General features: G+C 46.5%; 5 non-coding genes and 2 pseudogenes across 5 annotated transcripts; all 7 read left to right on the top strand.

Moving 5' to 3' along the window:
* Nucleotides 1-2,404: 2,404 nt before the first annotated feature.
* On the top strand, nucleotides 2,405-2,523 carry LOC147103749 (5S ribosomal RNA; annotated as a pseudogene).
* A 2,423-nt stretch (nucleotides 2,524-4,946) lies between these two features.
* Nucleotides 4,947-5,065, top strand: LOC147103748 (5S ribosomal RNA). The gene has a single exon (XR_015072656.1). It is a non-coding gene; the product is annotated as a 5S ribosomal RNA (ribosomal RNA).
* Nucleotides 5,066-7,480: 2,415 nt separating this feature from the next.
* LOC147103747 (5S ribosomal RNA) lies at nucleotides 7,481-7,599 on the top strand. Its single transcript, XR_015072847.1, has one exon. It is a non-coding gene; the product is annotated as a 5S ribosomal RNA (ribosomal RNA).
* A 2,417-nt stretch (nucleotides 7,600-10,016) lies between these two features.
* On the top strand, nucleotides 10,017-10,135 carry LOC147103746 (5S ribosomal RNA). The gene has a single exon (XR_015072846.1). It is a non-coding gene; the product is annotated as a 5S ribosomal RNA (ribosomal RNA).
* A 2,430-nt stretch (nucleotides 10,136-12,565) lies between these two features.
* On the top strand, nucleotides 12,566-12,684 carry LOC147103745 (5S ribosomal RNA). The gene has a single exon (XR_015072845.1). It is a non-coding gene; the product is annotated as a 5S ribosomal RNA (ribosomal RNA).
* Nucleotides 12,685-15,105: 2,421 nt separating this feature from the next.
* On the top strand, nucleotides 15,106-15,224 carry LOC147103744 (5S ribosomal RNA; annotated as a pseudogene).
* Nucleotides 15,225-17,637: 2,413 nt separating this feature from the next.
* On the top strand, nucleotides 17,638-17,756 carry LOC147103743 (5S ribosomal RNA). The gene has a single exon (XR_015072731.1). It is a non-coding gene; the product is annotated as a 5S ribosomal RNA (ribosomal RNA).
* Nucleotides 17,757-19,448: the final 1,692 nt, after the last annotated feature.

The following is a 19,448-nucleotide window of genomic DNA, read 5'->3' as shown; positions in this document are numbered from 1 at the left end:
TTTTGCACACACACGCGCACACACTGCTCTTAATCAATCAACATCCTTTTTGCTGCTCTCTCTCTCTCTCTCTCTCTGTCTCTCTCTCTCGCTTTCCTTTGACCATTTCTTCGCTGCACATTCTCCTGCTGCTACACAAATGCAAGGGGCTCCAGACACAGGGCCGAAATAAGCAGAAGAAGAAAATAAGATAGCCAAAATACACACACTGGCGGAGGGCCACCAGGACACAGCAGCAGAGAGGAGAGACAAGGTGCATAGAAAACTCGGAGGGACAAACAGCAACAGAACAAAGAAGAATGTAGAAAGAGCAGCAGTTAAATTCAGGAAAAAAGCAAAGCCAACTAGCATGCTGTTGAAATGCATGTGTGTTAATGCGAGGAGCGTTACAAATGAGATTGACGAGTTGCAGGCGCAAGTTGCCACATGGGGTTATGCAATAGTAGCCATAACGGAGACCTGGCTTCAAAATGGGCGGAATTGGAAACTAAACAATCCTGGCTACAATGTAATAACATTTGTAGAAGTCGTGTGGGCAGATGTCACATGATCAGGCAGAATCATAGAAATTTACAGCACAGAAGGAGGCCATTCGGCCCATCTTGTCCGTGCCAGCCGACAAAGAGCAATCCACCCAAATCCCACTTTACAGCACTTGGTCCGTAGCCTTGTAGGTTACGGCAGTTCAAGTGCATATCCAAGTACTTTTTAAACGTGATGAGGGTTTCTGCCTCTACCACCCTTTCAGGCAGTGCATTCCAGACCCCCACCATTCACTGGGTGAAAAAATGTCTCCTCAAATTCCCTGTAAACCTCCTACCAATTACTTGAAATCTATTATTGACCCTTCTGCTAAGGGAAATAGGTCCTTCCTATCCACTCTATCTCGGCCCCTCATAATTTTACACACCTCAATTAGGTCTCGCCTCAGCCTCCTGTGTTCCAAAGAAAACAACCCCAGCCTATCCAATCTTTCCTCATAACTAAAATTCCCCAGCCCAGGCAACATCCTCGGAAATCTCCTCTGCACCTTCTCTAGTGCAATCGCATCCTTCTTGTAATGTGGTGACCAGAACTGCACGCGGCACTCTAGCTGCGGCCTAACTAGTGTTTTATACAGTTGAAGCATAACCTCCCCGCTCTTATATTCTACGCCTCGGCTAATAAAGGCAAGTATCCCGTATGCCTGCTTAACCACTTTATCTACCTGTCCTGCTACCTTCAGGGATCTGTGGACATGCACTCCAAGGTCCCGCTGATCCTCTGCATTTCTCAGTGTCCTACCATTTATTGTGTATTCCAACTGAATTCCATTTGCCACTGTTCTGCCCACTAGACGAGTCCATTGATATCTTCCTGCAGTCTACAGCATTCTGTTTCATTATTAACCACACGGCCAATTTTTGTATCATCTGCAAACTTCTTAATCATACTTCCTACATTCAAATCCAAATCATTGATATATACCAGAAAAAGCAAAGGGCCCAGTACTGAGTCGGTGCAGGCTCGATGGGCCGAAATGGCCTCTATCTGCACTGTGGGGTTTCTGTGATTCTGTGAGCCCTGCGGAACCCCACTGGAAACAGCCTTCCGGTCACAAAAACACCCTTCGACCATTACCCTTTGTTTCCTGCCTCTGAGCCAATTTTGGATCCAACTTGCCACTTTGCCTTGGATCCCATGGGCTTTTACTTTCGTGACCAATCTGGCATGCGGGACCTTATCAAAAGCCTTGCTAAAATCCATATAGACTACATCAAAGGCACTACCCTCATCGACCCTCCTTGTTACCTCCTCGAAAAATTGAATTGCGTTAGTCAGACACGACCTTCCGTTAAGAAATCCATGCTGACTGTCCCTGATTAATCCGTGTCTTTCTAAATGAAGATTTCTCCTGTCCCTCAGAACTTTTTCCAATAATTTTCCCACCACCGAGGTTAGGCTGACTGTCCTGTAATTATGCGGTCTATCCCTCTCTCCCTTTTGAAAGAGCGGTAGCACGTTAGCAGTCCTCCAGTGGTCGGGCACCACACCTGTAGCCAGAGAGGATTGTAAAATGATGGTGAGAGCCTGTGCTATTTGGTGTCTTACTTCTCTTAAGAGTGTGGGATAGATTTGATGCGGGCCTGGGTATTTGTCCAGTTTGAAAGATGCTACAGCCCTTAAGACTTGGTGTTTGAGCATGTTTATTTGATGTAATATTTGAATAGAAGGCAATGAAGGGTTGGGCTTGTAGTTTGTTTGTGTGGGAGGCAGAGCAGCAAGAAGAGGTGGAGGGGGGGTGGGGGGTTGCGGGAGGAGTAAAATTTGTAAATGTAAATTGAGTGTTGAATACTTGTATGAATGCGTAGAAGAGAAAAAAATGGGCGACAGCTTTAAGTAAAGAGAAAGCCAGCTAGCATATGCCTACGGCCATACTAGTCTGAATGCGCCCGATCTCGTCTGATCTCGGAAGCTAAGCAGCGTCAGGCCTGGTTAGTACTTGGATGGGAGACTGCCTGGGAATACCAGGTGCAGTAGGCTTTTGCTGCCGCCACAGGCTGCTCAACGTTTTGCACACACACGCGCACACACTGCTCTTAATCAATCAACATCCTTTTTGCTGCTCTCTCTCTCTCTCTCTCTCTCTCTCGCTTTCCTTTGACCATTTCTTCGCTGCACATTCTCCTGCTGCTACACAAATGCAAGGGGCTCCAGACACAGGGCCGAAATAAGCAGAAGAAGAAAATAAGATAGCCAAAATACACACACTGGCGGAGGGCCACCAGGACACAGCAGCAGAGAGGAGAGACAAGGTGCATAGAAAACTCGGAGGGACAAACAGCAACAGAACAAAGAAGAATGTAGAAAGAGCAGCAGTTAAATTCAGGAAAAAAGCAAAGCCAACTAGCATGCTGTTGAAATGCATGTGTGTTAATGCGAGGAGTGTTACAAATAAGATTGACGAGTTGCAGGCGCAAGTTGCCACATGGGGTTAGGCAATAGTAGCCATAACGGAGACCTGGCTTCAAAATGGGCGGAATTGGAAACTAAACAATCCTGGCTACAATGTAATAACATTTGTAGAAGTCGTGTGGGCAGATGTCACATGATCAGGCAGAATCATAGAAATTTACAGCACAGAAGGAGGCCATTCGGCCCATCTTGTCCGTGCCAGCCGACAAAGAGCAATCCACCCAAATCCCACTTTACAGCACTTGGTCCGTAGCCTTGTAGGTTACGGCAGTTCAAGTGCATATCCAAGTACTTTTTAAACGTGATGAGGGTTTCTGCCTCTACCACCCTTTCAGGCAGTGCATTCCAGACCCCCACCATTCACTGGGTGAAAAAATGTCTCCTCAAATTCCCTGTAAACCTCCTACCAATTACTTGAAATCTATTATTGACCCTTCTGCTAAGGGAAATAGGTCCTTCCTATCCACTCTATCTCGGCCCCTCATAATTTTACACACCTCAATTAGGTCTCGCCTCAGCCTCCTGTATTCCAAAGAAAACAACCCCAGCCTATCCAATCTTTCCTCATAGCTAAAATTCCCCAGCCCAGGCAACATCCTCGGAAATCTCCTCTGCACCTTCTCTAGTGCAATCGCATCCTTCTTGTAATGTGGTGACCAGAACTGCACGCGGCACTCTAGCTGCGGCCTAACTAGTGTTTTATACAGTTGAAGCATAACCTCCCCGCTCTTATATTCTACGCCTCGGCTAATAAAGGCAAGTATCCCGTATGCCTGCTTAACCACTTTATCTACCTGTCCTGCTACCTTCAGGGATCTGTGGACATGCACTCCAAGGTCCCGCTGATCCTCTGCATTTCTCAGTGTCCTACCATTTATTGTGTATTCCAACTGAATTCCATTTGCCACTGTTCTGCCCACTAGACGAGTCCATTGATATCTTCCTGCGGTCTACAGCATTCTGTTTCATTATTAACCACACGGCCAATTTTTGTATCATCTGCAAACTTCTTAATCATACTTCCTACATTCAAATCCAAATCATTGATATATACCAGAAAAAGCAAAGGGCCCAGTACTGAGTCGGTGCAGGCTCGATGGGCCGAAATGGCCTCTATCTGCACTGTGGGGTTTCTGTGATTCTGTGAGCCCTGCGGAACCCCACTGGAAACAGCCTTCCGGTCACAAAAACACCCTTCGACCATTACCCTTTGTTTCCTGCCTCTGAGCCAATTTTGGATCCAACTTGCCACTTTGCCTTGGATCCCATGGGCTTTTACTTTCGTGACCAATCTGGCATGCGGGACCTTATCAAAAGCCTTGCTAAAATCCATATAGACTACATCAAAGGCACTACCCTCATCGACCCTCCTTGTTACCTCCTCGAAAAATTGAATTGCGTTAGTCAGACACGACCTTCCGTTAAGAAATCCACGCTGACTGTCCCTGATTAATCCGTGTCTTTCTAAATGAAGATTTCTCCTGTCCCTCAGAACTTTTTCCAATAATTTTCCCACCACCGAGGTTAGGCTGACTGGCCTGTAATTATGCGGTCTATCCCTCTCTCCCTTTTGAAAGAACGGTAGCACGTTAGCAGTCCTCCAGTGGTCGGGCACCACACCTGTAGCCAGAGAGGATTGTAAAATGATGGTGAGAGCCTGTGCTATTTGGTGTCTTACTTCTCTTAAGAGTGTGGGATAGATTTGATGCGGGCCTGGGTATTTGTCCAGTTTGAAAGATGCTACAGCCCTTAAGACTTGGTGTTTGAGCATGTTTATTTGATGTAATATTTGAATAGAAGGCAATGAAGGGTTGGGCTTGTAGTTTGTTTGTGTGGGAGGCAGAGCAGCAAGAAGAGGTGGAGGGGGGGTGGGGGGTTGCGGGAGGAGTAAAATTTGTAAATGTAAATTGAGTGTTGAATACTTGTATGAATGCGTAGAAGAGAAAAAAATGGGCGACAGCTTTAAGTAAAGAGAAAGCCAGCTAGCATATGCCTACGGCCATACTAGTCTGAATGCGCCCGATCTCGTCTGATCTCGGAAGCTAAGCAGAGTCAGGCCTGGTTAGTACTTGGATGGGAGACTGCCTGGGAATACCAGGTGCAGTAGGCTTTTGCTGCCGCCACAGGCTGCTCAACGTTTTGCACACACACGCGCACACACTGCTCTTAATCAATCAACATCCTTTTTCCTGCTCTCTGTCTCTCTCTCTCGCTTTCCTTTGACCATTTCTTCGCTGCACATTCTCCTGCTGCTACACAAATGCAAGGGGCTCCAGACACAGGGCCGAAATAAGCAGAAGAAGAAAATAAGATAGCCAAAATACACACACTGGCGGAGGGCCACCAGGACACAGCAGCAGAGAGGAGAGACAAGGTGCATAGAAAACTCGGAGGGACAAACAGCAACAGAACAAAGAAGAATGTAGAAAGAGCAGCAGTTAAATTCAGGAAAAAAGCAAAGCCAACTAGCATGCTGTTGAAATGCATGTGTGTTAATGCGAGGAGTGTTACAAATAAGATTGACGAGTTGCAGGCGCAAGTTGCCACATGGGGTTATGCAATAGTAGCCATAATGGAGACCTGGCTTCAAAATGGGCGGAATTGGAAACTAAACAATCCTGGCTACAATGTAATAACATTTGTAGAAGTCGTGTGGGCAGATGTCACATGATCAGGCAGAATCATAGAAATTTACAGCACAGAAGGAGGCCATTCGGCCCATCTTGTCCGTGCCAGCCGACAAAGAGCAATCCACCCAAATCCCACTTTACAGCACTTGGTCCGTAGCCTTGTAGGTTACGGCAGTTCAAGTGCATATCCAAGTACTTTTTAAACGTGATGAGGGTTTCTGCCTCTACCACCCTTTCAGGCAGTGCATTCCAGACCCCCACCATTCACTGGGTGAAAAAATGTCTCCTCAAATTCCCTGTAAACCTCCTACCAATTACTTGAAATCTATTATTGACCCTTCTGCTAAGGGAAATAGGTCCTTCCTATCCACTCTATCTCGGCCCCTCATAATTTTACACACCTCAATTAGGTCTCGCCTCAGCCTCCTGTGTTCCAAAGAAAACAACCCCAGCCTATCCAATCTTTCCTCATAACTAAAATTCCCCAGCCCAGGCAACATCCTCGGAAATCTCCTCTGCACCTTCTCTAGTGCAATCGCATCCTTCTTGTAATGTGGTGACCAGAACTGCACGCGGCACTCTAGCTGCGGCCTAACTAGTGTTTTATACAGTTGAAGCATAACCTCCCCGCTCTTATATTCTACGCCTCGGCTAATAAAGGCAAGTATCCCGTATGCCTGCTTAACCACTTTATCTACCTGTCCTGCTACCTTCAGGGATCTGTGGACATGCACTCCAAGGTCCCGCTGATCCTCTGCATTTCTCAGTGTCCTACCATTTATTGTGTATTCCAACTGAATTCCATTTGCCACTGTTCTGCCCACTAGACGAGTCCATTGATATCTTCCTGCAGTCTACAGCATTCTGTTTCATTATTAACCACACGGCCAATTTTTGTATCATCTGCAAACTTCTTAATCATACTTCCTACATTCAAATCCAAATCATTGATATATACCAGAAAAAGCAAAGGGCCCAGTACTGAGTCGGTGCAGGCTCGATGGGCCGAAATGGCCTCTATCTGCACTGTGGGGTTTCTGTGATTCTGTGAGCCCTGCGGAACCCCACTGGAAACAGCCTTCCGGTCACAAAAACACCCTTCGACCATTACCCTTTGTTTCCTGCCTCTGAGCCAATTTTGGATCCAACTTGCCACTTTGCCTTGGATCCCATGGGCTTTTACTTTCGTGACCAATCTGGCATGCGGGACCTTATCAAAAGCCTTGCTAAAATCCATATAGACTACACCAAAGGCACTACCCTCATCGACCCTCCTTGTTACCTCCTCGAAAAATTGAATTGCGTTAGTCAGACACGACCTTCCGTTAAGAAATCCACGCTGACTGTCCCTGATTAATCCGTGTCTTTCTAAATGAAGATTTCTCCTGTCCCTCAGAACTTTTTCCAATAATTTTCCCACCACCGAGGTTAGGCTGACTGGCCTGTAATTATGCGGTCTATCCCTCTCTCCCTTTTGAAAGAACGGTAGCACGTTAGCAGTCCTCCAGTGGTCGGGCACCACACCTGTAGCCAGAGAGGATTGTAAAATGATGGTGAGAGCCTGTGCTATTTGGTGTCTTACTTCTCTTAAGAGTGTGGGATAGATTTGATGCGGGCCTGGGTATTTGTCCAGTTTGAAAGATGCTACAGCCCTTAAGACTTGGTGTTTGAGCATGTTTATTTGATGTAATATTTGAATAGAAGGCAATGAAGGGTTGGGCTTGTAGTTTGTTTGTGTGGGAGGCAGAGCAGCAAGAAGAGGTGGAGGGGGGGTGGGGGGTTGCGGGAGGAGTAAAATTTGTAAATGTAAATTGAGTGTTGAATACTTGTATGAATGCGTAGAAGAGAAAAAAATGGGCGACAGCTTTAAGTAAAGAGAAAGCCAGCTAGCATATGCCTACGGCCATACTAGTCTGAATACGCCCGATCTCGTCTGATCTCGGAAGCTAAGCAGAGTCAGGCCTGGTTAGTACTTGGATGGGAGACTGCCTGGGAATACCGGGTGCAGTAGGCTTTTGCTGCCGCCACAGGCTGCTCAACGTTTTGCACACACTGCTCTTAATCAATCAACATCCTTTTTGCTGCTCTCTCTCTCTCTCTCTCTCTCTCTCTCTCTCGCTTTCCTTTGACCATTTCTTCGCTGCACATTCTCCTGCTGCTACACAAATGCAAGGGGCTCCAGACACAGGGCCGAAATAAGCAGAAGAAGAAAATAAGATAGCCAAAATAAACACACTGGCGGAGGGCCACCAGGACACAGCAGCAGAGAGGAGAGACAAGGTGCATAGAAAACTCGGAGGGACAAACAGCAACAGAACAAAGAAGAATGTAGAAAGAGCAGCAGTTAAATTCAGGAAAAAAGCAAAGCCAACTAGCATGCTGTTGAAATGCATGTGTGTTAATGCGAGGAGTGTTACAAATAAGATTGACGAGTTGCAGGCGCAAGTTGCCACATGGGGTTATGCAATAGTAGCCATAACGGAGACCTGGCTTCAAAATGGGCGGAATTGGAAACTAAACAATCCTGGCTACAATGTAATAACATTTGTAGAAGTCGTGTGGGCAGATGTCACATGATCAGGCAGAATCATAGAAATTTACAGCACAGAAGGAGGCCATTCGGCCCATCTTGTCCGTGCCAGCCGACAAAGAGCAATCCACCCAAATCCCACTTTACAGCACTTGGTCCGTAGCCTTGTAGGTTACGGCAGTTCAAGTGCATATCCAAGTACTTTTTAAACATGATGAGGGTTTCTGCCTCTACCACCCTTTCAGGCAGTGCATTCCAGACCCCCACCATTCACTGGGTGAAAAAATGTCTCCTCAAATTCCCTGTAAACCTCCTACCAATTACTTGAAATCTATTATTGACCCTTCTGCTAAGGGAAATAGGTCCTTCCTATCCACTCTATCTCGGCCCCTCATAATTTTACACACCTCAATTAGGTCTCGCCTCAGCCTCCTGTGTTCCAAAGAAAACAACCCCAGCCTATCCAATCTTTCCTCATAACTAAAATTCCCCAGCCCAGGCAACATCCTCGGAAATCTCCTCTGCACCTTCTCTAGTGCAATCGCATCCTTCTTGTAATGTGGTGACCAGAACTGCACGCGGCACTCTAGCTGCGGCCTAACTAGTGTTTTATACAGTTGAAGCATAACCTCCCCGCTCTTATATTCTACGCCTCGGCTAATAAAGGCAAGTATCCCGTATGCCTGCTTAACCACTTTATCTACCTGTCCTGCTACCTTCAGGGATCTGTGGACATGCACTCCAAGGTCCCGCTGATCCTCTGCATTTCTCAGTGTCCTACCATTTATTGTGTATTCCAACTGAATTCCATTTGCCACTGTTCTGCCCACTAGACGAGTCCATTGATATCTTCCTGCAGTCTACAGCATTCTGTTTCATTATTAACCACACGGCCAATTTTTGTATCATCTGCAAACTTCTTAATCATACTTCCTACATTCAAATCCAAATCATTGATATATACCAGAAAAAGCAAAGGGCCCAGTACTGAGTCGGTGCAGGCTCGATGGGCCGAAATGGCCTCTATCTGCACTGTGGGGTTTCTGCGATTCTGTGAGCCCTGCGGAACCCCACTGGAAACAGCCTTCCGGTCACAAAAACACCCTTCGACCATTACCCTTTGTTTCCTGCCTCTGAGCCAATTTTGGATCCAACTTGCCACTTTGCCTTGGATCCCATGGGCTTTTACTTTCGTGACCAATCTGGCATGCGGGACCTTATCAAAAGCCTTGCTAAAATCCATATAGACTACATCAAAGGCACTACCCTCATCGACCCTCCTTGTTACCTCCTCGAAAAATTGAATTGCGTTAGTCAGACACGACCTTCCGTTAAGAAATCCATGCTGACTGTCCCTGATTAATCCGTGTCTTTCTAAATGAAGATTTCTCCTGTCCCTCAGAACTTTTTCCAATAATTTTCCCACCACCGAGGTTAGGCTGACTGGCCTGTAATTATGCGGTCTATCCCTCTCTCCCTTTTGAAAGAACGGTAGCACGTTAGCAGTCCTCCAGTGGTCGGGCACCACACCTGTAGCCAGAGAGGATTGTAAAATGATGGTGAGAGCCTGTGCTATTTGGTGTCTTACTTCTCTTAAGAGTGTGGGATAGATTTGATGCGGGCCTGGGTATTTGTCCAGTTTGAAAGATGCTACAGCCCTTAAGACTTGGTGTTTGAGCATGTTTATTTGATGTAATATTTGAATAGAAGGCAATGAAGGGTTGGGCTTGTAGTTTGTTTGTGTGGGAGGCAGAGCAGCAAGAAGAGGTGGAGGGGGGGTGGGGGGTTGCGGGAGGAGTAAAATTTGTAAATGTAAATTGAGTGTTGAATACTTGTATGAATGCGTAGAAGAGAAAAAAATGGGCGACAGCTTTAAGTAAAGAGAAAGCCAGCTAGCATATGCCTACGGCCATACTAGTCTGAATACGCCCGATCTCGTCTGATCTCGGAAGCTAAGCAGAGTCAGGCCTGGTTAGTACTTGGATGGGAGACTGCCTGGGAATACCGGGTGCAGTAGGCTTTTGCTGCCGCCACAGGCTGCTCAACGTTTTGCACACACACGCGCACACACTGCTCTTAATCAATCAACATCCTTTTTGCTGCTCTCTCTCTCTCTCTCTCTCTCTCTCTCTCTCTCGCTTTCCTTTGACCATTTCTTCGCTGCACATTCTCCTGCTGCTACACAAATGCAAGGGGCTCCAGACACAGGGCCGAAATAAGCAGAAGAAGAAAATAAGATAGCCAAAATACACACACTGGCGGAGGGCCACCAGGACACAGCAGCAGAGAGGAGAGACAAGGTGCATAGAAAACTCGGAGGGACAAACAGCAACAGAACAAAGAAGAATGTCGAAAGAGCAGCAGTTAAATTCAGGAAAAAAGCAAAGCCAACTAGCATGCTGTTGAAATGCATGTGTGTTAATGCGAGGAGTGTTACAAATAAGATTGACGAGTTGCAGGCGCAAGTTGCCACATGGGGTTATGCAATAGTAGCCATAACGGAGACCTGGCTTCAAAATGGGCGGAATTGGAAACTAAACAATCCTGGCTACAATGTAATAACATTTGTAGAAGTCGTGTGGGCAGATGTCACATGATCAGGCAGAATCATAGAAATTTACAGCACAGAAGGAGGCCATTCGGCCCATCTTGTCCGTGCCAGCCGACAAAGAGCAATCCACCCAAATCCCACTTTACAGCACTTGGTCCGTAGCCTTGTAGGTTACGGCAGTTCAAGTGCATATCCAAGTACTTTTTAAACGTGATGAGGGTTTCTGCCTCTACCACCCTTTCAGGCAGTGCATTCCAGACCCCCACCATTCACTGGGTGAAAAAATGTCTCCTCAAATTCCCTGTAAACCTCCTACCAATTACTTGAAATCTATTATTGACCCTTCTGCTAAGGGAAATAGGTCCTTCCTATCCACTCTATCTCGGCCCCTCATAATTTTACACACCTCAATTAGGTCTCGCCTCAGCCTCCTATGTTCCAAAGAAAACAACCCCAGCCTATCCAATCTTTCCTCATAACTAAAATTCCCCAGCCCAGGCAACATCCTCGGAAATCTCCTCTGCACCTTCTCTAGTGCAATCGCATCCTTCTTGTAATGTGGTGACCAGAACTGCACGCGGCACTCTAGCTGCGGCCTAACTAGTGTTTTATACAGTTGAAGCATAACCTCCCCGCTCTTATATTCTACGCCTCGGCTAATAAAGGCAAGTATCCCGTATGCCTGCTTAACCACTTTATCTACCTGTCCTGCTACCTTCAGGGATCTGTGGACATGCACTCCAAGGTCCCGCTGATCCTCTGCATTTCTCAGTGTCCTACCATTTATTGTGTATTCCAACTGAATTCCATTTGCCACTGTTCTGCCCACTAGACGAGTCCATTGATATCTTCCTGCAGTCTACAGCATTCTGTTTCATTATTAACCACACGGCCAATTTTTGTATCATCTGCAAACTTCTTAATCATACTTCCTACATTCAAATCCAAATCATTGATATATACCAGAAAAAGCAAAGGGCCCAGTACTGAGTCGGTGCAGGCTCGATGGGCCGAAATGGCCTCTATCTGCACTGTGGGGTTTCTGTGATTCTGTGAGCCCTGCGGAACCCCACTGGAAACAGCCTTCCGGTCACAAAAACACCCTTCGACCATTACCCTTTGTTTCCTGCCTCTGAGCCAATTTTGGATCCAACTTGCCACTTTGCCTTGGATCCCATGGGCTTTTACTTTCGTGACCAATCTGGCATGCGGGACCTTATCAAAAGCCTTGCTAAAATCCATATAGACTACATCAAAGGCACTACCCTCATCGACCCTCCTTGTTACCTCCTCGAAAAATTGAATTGCGTTAGTCAGACACGACCTTCCGTTAAGAAATCCATGCTGACTGTCCCTGATTAATCCGTGTCTTTCTAAATGAAGATTTCTCCTGTCCCTCAGAACTTTTTCCAATAATTTTCCCACCACCGAGGTTAGGCTGACTGGCCTGTAATTATGCGGTCTATCCCTCTCTCCCTTTTGAAAGAACGGTAGCACGTTAGCAGTCCTCCAGTGGTCGGGCACCACACCTGTAGCCAGAGAGGATTGTAAAATGATGGTGAGAGCCTGTGCTATTTGGTGTCTTACTTCTCTTAAGAGTGTGGGATAGATTTGATGCGGGCCTGGGTATTTGTCCAGTTTGAAAGATGCTACAGCCCTTAAGACTTGGTGTTTGAGCCTGTTTATTTGATGTAATATTTGAATAGAAGGCAATGAAGGGTTGGGCTTGTAGTTTGTTTGTGTGGGAGGCAGAGCAGCAAGAAGAGGTGGAGGGGGGGTGGGGGGTTGCGGGAGGAGTAAAATTTGTAAATGTAAATTGAGTGTTGAATACTTGTATGAATGCGTAGAAGAGAAAAAAATGGGCGACAGCTTTAAGTAAGAGAAAGCCAGCTAGCATATGCCTACGGCCATACTAGTCTGAATACGCCCGATCTCGTCTGATCTCGGAAGCTAAGCAGAGTCAGGCCTGGTTAGTACTTGGATGGGAGACTGCCTGGGAATACCGGGTGCAGTAGGCTTTTGCTGCCGCCACAGGCTGCTCAACGTTTTGCACACACGCGCGCACACACTGCTCTTAATCAATCAACATCCTTTTTGCTGCTCTCTCTCTCTCTCTCTCTCTCTCGCTTTCCTTTGACCATTTCTTCGCTGCACATTCTCCTGCTGCTACACAAATGCAAGGGGCTCCAGACACAGGGCCGAAATAAGCAGAAGAAGAAAATAAGATAGCCAAAATACACACACTGGCGGAGGGCCACCAGGACACAGCAGCAGAGAGGAGAGACAAGGTGCATAGAAAACTCGGAGGGACAAACAGCAACAGAACAAAGAAGAATGTAGAAAGAGCAGCAGTTAAATTCAGGAAAAAAGCAAAGCCAACTAGCATGCTGTTGAAATGCATGTGTGTTAATGCGAGGAGTGTTACAAATAAGATTGACGAGTTGCAGGCGCAAGTTGCCACATGGGGTTATGCAATAGTAGCCATAACGGAGACCTGGCTTCAAAATGGGCGGAATTGGAAACTAAACAATCCTGGCTACAATGTAATAACATTTGTAGAAGTCGTGTGGGCAGATGTCACATGATCAGGCAGAATCATAGAAATTTACAGCACAGAAGGAGGCCATTCGGCCCATCTTGTCCGTGCCAGCCGACAAAGAGCAATCCACCCAAATCCCACTTTACAGCACTTGGTCCGTAGCCTTGTAGGTTACGGCAGTTCAAGTGCATATCCAAGTACTTTTTAAACGTGATGAGGGTTTCTGCCTCTACCACCCTTTCAGGCAGTGCATTCCAGACCCCCACCATTCACTGGGTGAAAAAATGTCTCCTCAAATTCCCTGTAAACCTCCTACCAATTACTTGAAATCTATTATTGACCCTTCTGCTAAGGGAAATAGGTCCTTCCTATCCACTCTATCTCGGCCCCTCATAATTTTACACACCTCAATTAGGTCTCGCCTCAGCCTCCTGTGTTCCAAAGAAAACAACCCCAGCCTATCCAATCTTTCCTCATAACTAAAATTCCCCAGCCCAGGCAACATCCTCGGAAATCTCCTCTGCACCTTCTCTAGTGCAATCGCATCCTTCTTGTAATGTGGTGACCAGAACTGCACGCGGCACTCTAGCTGCGGCCTAACTAGTGTTTTATACAGTTGAAGCATAACCTCCCCGCTCTTATATTCTACGCCTCGGCTAATAAAGGCAAGTATCCCGTATGCCTGCTTAACCACTTTATCTACCTGTCCTGCTACCTTCAGGGATCTGTGGACATGCACTCCAAGGTCCCGCTGATCCTCTGCATTTCTCAGTGTCCTACCATTTATTGTGTATTCCAACTGAATTCCATTTGCCACTGTTCTGCCCACTAGACGAGTCCATTGATATCTTCCTGCAGTCTACAGCATTCTGTTTCATTATTAACCACACGGCCAATTTTTGTATCATCTGCAAACTTCTTAATCATACTTCCTACATTCAAATCCAAATCATTGATATATACCAGAAAAAGCAAAGGGCCCAGTACTGAGTCGGTGCAGGCTCGATGGGCCGAAATGGCCTCTATCTGCACTGTGGGGTTTCTGTGATTCTGTGAGCCCTGCGGAACCCCACTGGAAACAGCCTTCCGGTCACAAAAACACCCTTCGACCATTACCCTTTGTTTCCTGCCTCTGAGCCAATTTTGGATCCAACTTGCCACTTTGCCTTGGATCCCATGGGCTTTTACTTTCGTGACCAATCTGGCATGCGGGACCTTATCAAAAGCCTTGCTAAAATCCATATAGACTACATCAAAGGCACTACCCTCATCGACCCTCCTTGTTACCTCCTCGAAAAATTGAATTGCGTTAGTCAGACACGACCTTCCGTTAAGAAATCCATGCTGACTGTCCCTGATTAATCCGTGTCTTTCTAAATGAAGATTTCTCCTGTCCCTCAGAACTTTTTCCAATAATTTTCCCACCACCGAGGTTAGGCTGACTGGCCTGTAATTATGCGGTCTATCCCTCTCTCCCTTTTGAAAGAACGGTAGCACGTTAGCAGTCCTCCAGTGGTCGGGCACCACACCTGTAGCCAGAGAGGATTGTAAAATGATGGTGAGAGCCTGTGCTATTTGGTGTCTTACTTCTCTTAAGAGTGTGGGATAGATTTGATGCGGGCCTGGGTATTTGTCCAGTTTGAAAGATGCTACAGCCCTTAAGACTTGGTGTTTGAGCATGTTTATTTGATGTAATATTTGAATAGAAGGCAATGAAGGGTTGGGCTTGTAGTTTGTTTGTGTGGGAGGCAGAGCAGCAAGAAGAGGTGGAGGGGGGGTGGGGGTTTGCGGGAGGAGTAAAATTTGTAAATGTAAATTGAGTGTTGAATACTTGTATGAATGCGTAGAAGAGAAAAAAATGGGCGACAGCTTTAAGTAAAGAGAAAGCCAGCTAGCATATGCCTACGGCCATACTAGTCTGAATACGCCCGATCTCGTCTGATCTCGGAAACTAAGCAGAGTCAGGCCTGGTTAGTACTTGGATGGGAGACTGCCTGGGAATACCAGGTGCAGTAGGCTTTTGCTGCCGCCACAGGCTGCTCAACGTTTTGCACACACACGCGCACACACTGCTCTTAATCAATCAACATCCTTTTTGCTGCTCTCTCTCTCTCTCTCGCTTTCCTTTGACCATTTCTTCGCTGCACATTCTCCTGCTGCTACACAAATGCAAGGGGCTCCAGACACAGGGCCGAAATAAGCAGAAGAAGAAAATAAGATAGCCAAAATATACACACTGGCGGAGGGCCACCAGGACACAGCAGCAGAGAGGAGAGACAAGGTGCATAGAAAACTCGGAGGGACAAACAGCAACAGAACAAAGAAGAATGTAGAAAGAGCAGCAGTTAAATTCAGGAAAAAAGCAAAGCCAACTAGCATGCTGTTGAAATGCATGTGTGTTAATGCGAGGAGTGTTACAAATAAGATTGACGAGTTGCAGGCGCAAGTTGCCACATGGGGTTATGCAATAGTAGCCATAACGGAGACCTGGCTTCAAAATGGGCGGAATTGGAAACTAAACAATCCTGGCTACAATGTAATAACATTTGTAGAAGTCGTGTGGGCAGATGTCACATGATCAGGCAGAATCATAGAAATTTACAGCACAGAAGGAGGCCATTCGGCCCATCTTGTCCGTGCCAGCCGACAAAGAGCAATCCACCCAAATCCCACTTTACAGCACTTGGTCCGTAGCCTTGTTGGTTACGGCAGTTCAAGTGCATATCCAAGTACTTTTTAAACGTGATGAGGGTTTCTGCCTCTACCACCCTTTCAGGCAGTGCATTCCAGACCCCCACCATTCACTGGGTGAAAAAATGTCTCCTCAAATTCCCTGTAAACCTCCTACCAATTACTTGAAATCTATTATTGACCCTTCTGCTAAGGGAAATAGGTCCTTCCTATCCACTCTATCTCGGCCCCTCATAATTTTACACACCTCAATTAGGTCTCGCCTCAGCCTCCTGTGTTCCAAAGAAAACAACCCCAGCCTATCCAATCTTTCCTCATAACTAAAATTCCCCAGCCCAGGCAACATCCTCGGAAATCTCCTCTGCACCTTCTCTAGTGCAATCGCATCCTTCTTGTAATGTGGTGACCAGAACTGCACGCGGCACTCTAGCTGCGGCCTAACTAGTGTTTTATACAGTTGAAGCATAACCTCCCCGCTCTTATATTCTACGCCTCGGCTAATAAAGGCAAGTATCCCGTATGCCTGCTTAACCACTTTATCTACCTGTCCTGCTACCTTCAGGGATCTGTGGACATGCACTCCAAGGTCCCGCTGATCCTCTGCATTTCTCAGTGTCCTACCATTTATTGTGTATTCCAACTGAATTCCATTTGCCACTGTTCTGCCCACTAGACGAGTCCATTGATATCTTCCTGCAGTCTACAGCATTCTGTTTCATTATTAACCACACGGCCAATTTTTGTATCATCTGCAAACTTCTTAATCATACTTCCTACATTCAAATCCAAATCATTGATATATACCAGAAAAAGCAAAGGGCCCAGTACTGAGTCGGTGCAGGCTCGATGGGCCGAAATGGCCTCTATCTGCACTGTGGGGTTTCTGTGATTCTGTGAGCCCTGCGGAACCCCACTGGAAACAGCCTTCCGGTCACAAAAACACCCTTCGACCATTACCCTTTGTTTCCTGCCTCTGAGCCAATTTTGGATCCAACTTGCCACTTTGCCTTGGATCCCATGGGCTTTTACTTTCGTGACCAATCTGGCATGCGGGACCTTATCAAAAGCCTTGCTAAAATCCATATAGACTACATCAAAGGCACTACCCTCATCGACCCTCCTTGTTACCTCCTCGAAAAATTGAATTGCGTTAGTCAGACACGACCTTCCGTTAAGAAATCCATGCTGACTGTCCCTGATTAATCCGTGTCTTTCTAAATGAAGATTTCTCCTGTCCCTCAGAACTTTTTCCAATAATTTTCCCACCACCGAGGTTAGGCTGACTGTCCTGTAATTATGCGGTCTATCCCTCTCTCCCTTTTGAAAGAACGGTAGCACGTTAGCAGTCCTCCAGTGGTCGGGCACCACACCTGTAGCCAGAGAGGATTGTAAAATGATGGTGAGAGCCTGTGCTATTTGGTGTCTTACTTCTCTTAAGAGTGTGGGATAGATTTGATGCGGGCCTGGGTATTTGTCCAGTTTGACAGATGCTACAGCCCTTAAGACTTGGTGTTTGAGCATGTTTATTTGATGTAATATTTGAATAGAAGGCAATGAAGGGTTGGGCTTGTAGTTTGTTTGTGTGGGAGGCAGAGCAGCAAGAAGAGGTGGAGGGGGGGTGGGGGGTTGCGGGAGGAGTAAAATTTGTAAATGTAAATTGAGTGTTGAATACTTGTATGAATGCGTAGAAGAGAAAAAAATGGGCGACAGCTTTAAGTAAAGAGAAAGCCAGCTAGCATATGCCTGCGGCCATACTAGTCTGAATACGCCCGATCTCGTCTGATCTCGGAAGCGAAGCAGAGTCAGGCCTGGTTAGTACTTGGATGGGAGACTGCCTGGGAATACCAGGTGCTGTAGGCTTTTGCTGCCGCCACAGGCTGCTCAACGTTTTGCACACACGCGCACACACTGCTCTTAATCAATCAACATCCTTTTTGCTGCTCTCTCTCTCTCTCTCTCTCTCTCTCTCGCTTTCCTTTGACCATTTCTTCGCTGCACATTCTCCTGCTGCTACACAAATGCAAGGGGCTCCAGACACAGGGCCGAAATAAGCAGAAGAAGAAAATAAGATAGCCAAAATACACACACTGGCGGAGGGCCACCAGGACACAGCAGCAGAGAGGAGAGACAAGGTGCATAGAAAACTCGGAGGGACAAACAGCAACAGAACAAAGAAGAATGTAGAAAGAGCAGCAGTTAAATTCAGGAAAAAAGGAAAGCCAACTAGCATGCTGTTGAAATGCATGTGTGTTAATGCGAGGAGTGTTACAAATAAGATTGACGAGTTGCAGGCGCAAGTTGCCACATGGGGTTATGCAATAGTAGCCATAACGGAGACCTGGCTTCAAAATGGGCGGAATTGGAAACTAAACAATCCTGGCTACAATGTAATAACATTTGTAGAAGTCGTGTGGGCAGATGTCACATGATCAGGCAGAGTCATAGAAATTTACAGCACAGAAGGAGGCCATTCGGCCCATCTTGTCCGTGCCAGCCGACAAAGAGCAATCCACCCAAATCCCACTTTACAGCACTTGGTCCGTAGCCTTGTAGGTTACGGCAGTTCAAGTGCATATCCAAGTACTTTTTAAACGTGATGAGGGTTTCTGCCTCTACCACCCTTTCAGGCAGTGCATTCCAGACCCCCACCATTCACTGGGTGAAAAAATGTCTCCTCAAATTCCCTGTAAACCTCCTACCAATTACTTGAAATCTATTATTGACCCTTCTGCTAAGGGAAATAGGTCCTTCCTATCCACTCTATCTCGGCCCCTCATAATTTTACACACCTCAATTAGGTCTCGCCTCAGCCTCCTGTGTTCCAAAGAAAACAACCCCAGCCTATCCAATCTTTCCTCATAACTAAAATTCCCCAGCCCAGGCAACATCCTCGGAAATCTCCTCTGCACCTTCTCTAGTGCAATCGCATCCTTCTTGTAATGTGGTGACCAGAACTGCACGCGGCACTCTAGCTGCGGCCTAACTAGTGTTTTATACAGTTGAAGCATAACCTCCCCGCTCTTATATTCTACGCCTCGGCTAATAAAGGCAAGTATCCCGTATGCCTGCTTAACCACTTTATCTACCTGTCCTGCTACCTTCAGGGATCTGTGGACATGCACTCCAAGGTCCCGCTGATCCTCTGCATTTCTCAGTGTCCTACCATTTATTGTGTATTCCAACTGAATTCCATTTGCCACTGTTCTGCCCACTAGACGAGTCCATTGATATCTTCCTGCAGTCTACAGCATTCTGTTTCATTATTAACCACACGGCCAATTTTTGTATCATCTGCAAACTTCTTAATCATACTTCCTACATTCAAATCCAAATCATTGATATATACCAGAAAAAGCAAAGGGCCCAGTACTGAGTCGGTGCAGGCTCGATGGGCCGAAATGGCCTCTATCTGCACTGTGGGGTTTCTGTGATTCTGTGAGCCCTGCGGAACCCCACTGGAAACAGCCTTCCGGTCACAAAAACACCCTTCGACCATTACCCTTTGTTTCCTGCCTCTGAGCCAATTTTGGATCCAACTTGCCACTTTGCCTT

The sequence above is a fragment of the Somniosus microcephalus genome, chromosome 19 (assembly GCF_052327205.1).
Source record: "Somniosus microcephalus isolate GS21.2 chromosome 19, FLI_Smic_1.0, whole genome shotgun sequence".
Lineage (NCBI taxonomy): Eukaryota > Metazoa > Chordata > Chondrichthyes > Squaliformes > Somniosidae > Somniosus > Somniosus microcephalus.
Note: the sequence above shows the minus strand (reverse complement) of the source record. Positions and strands in the feature narration are given on the sequence as shown.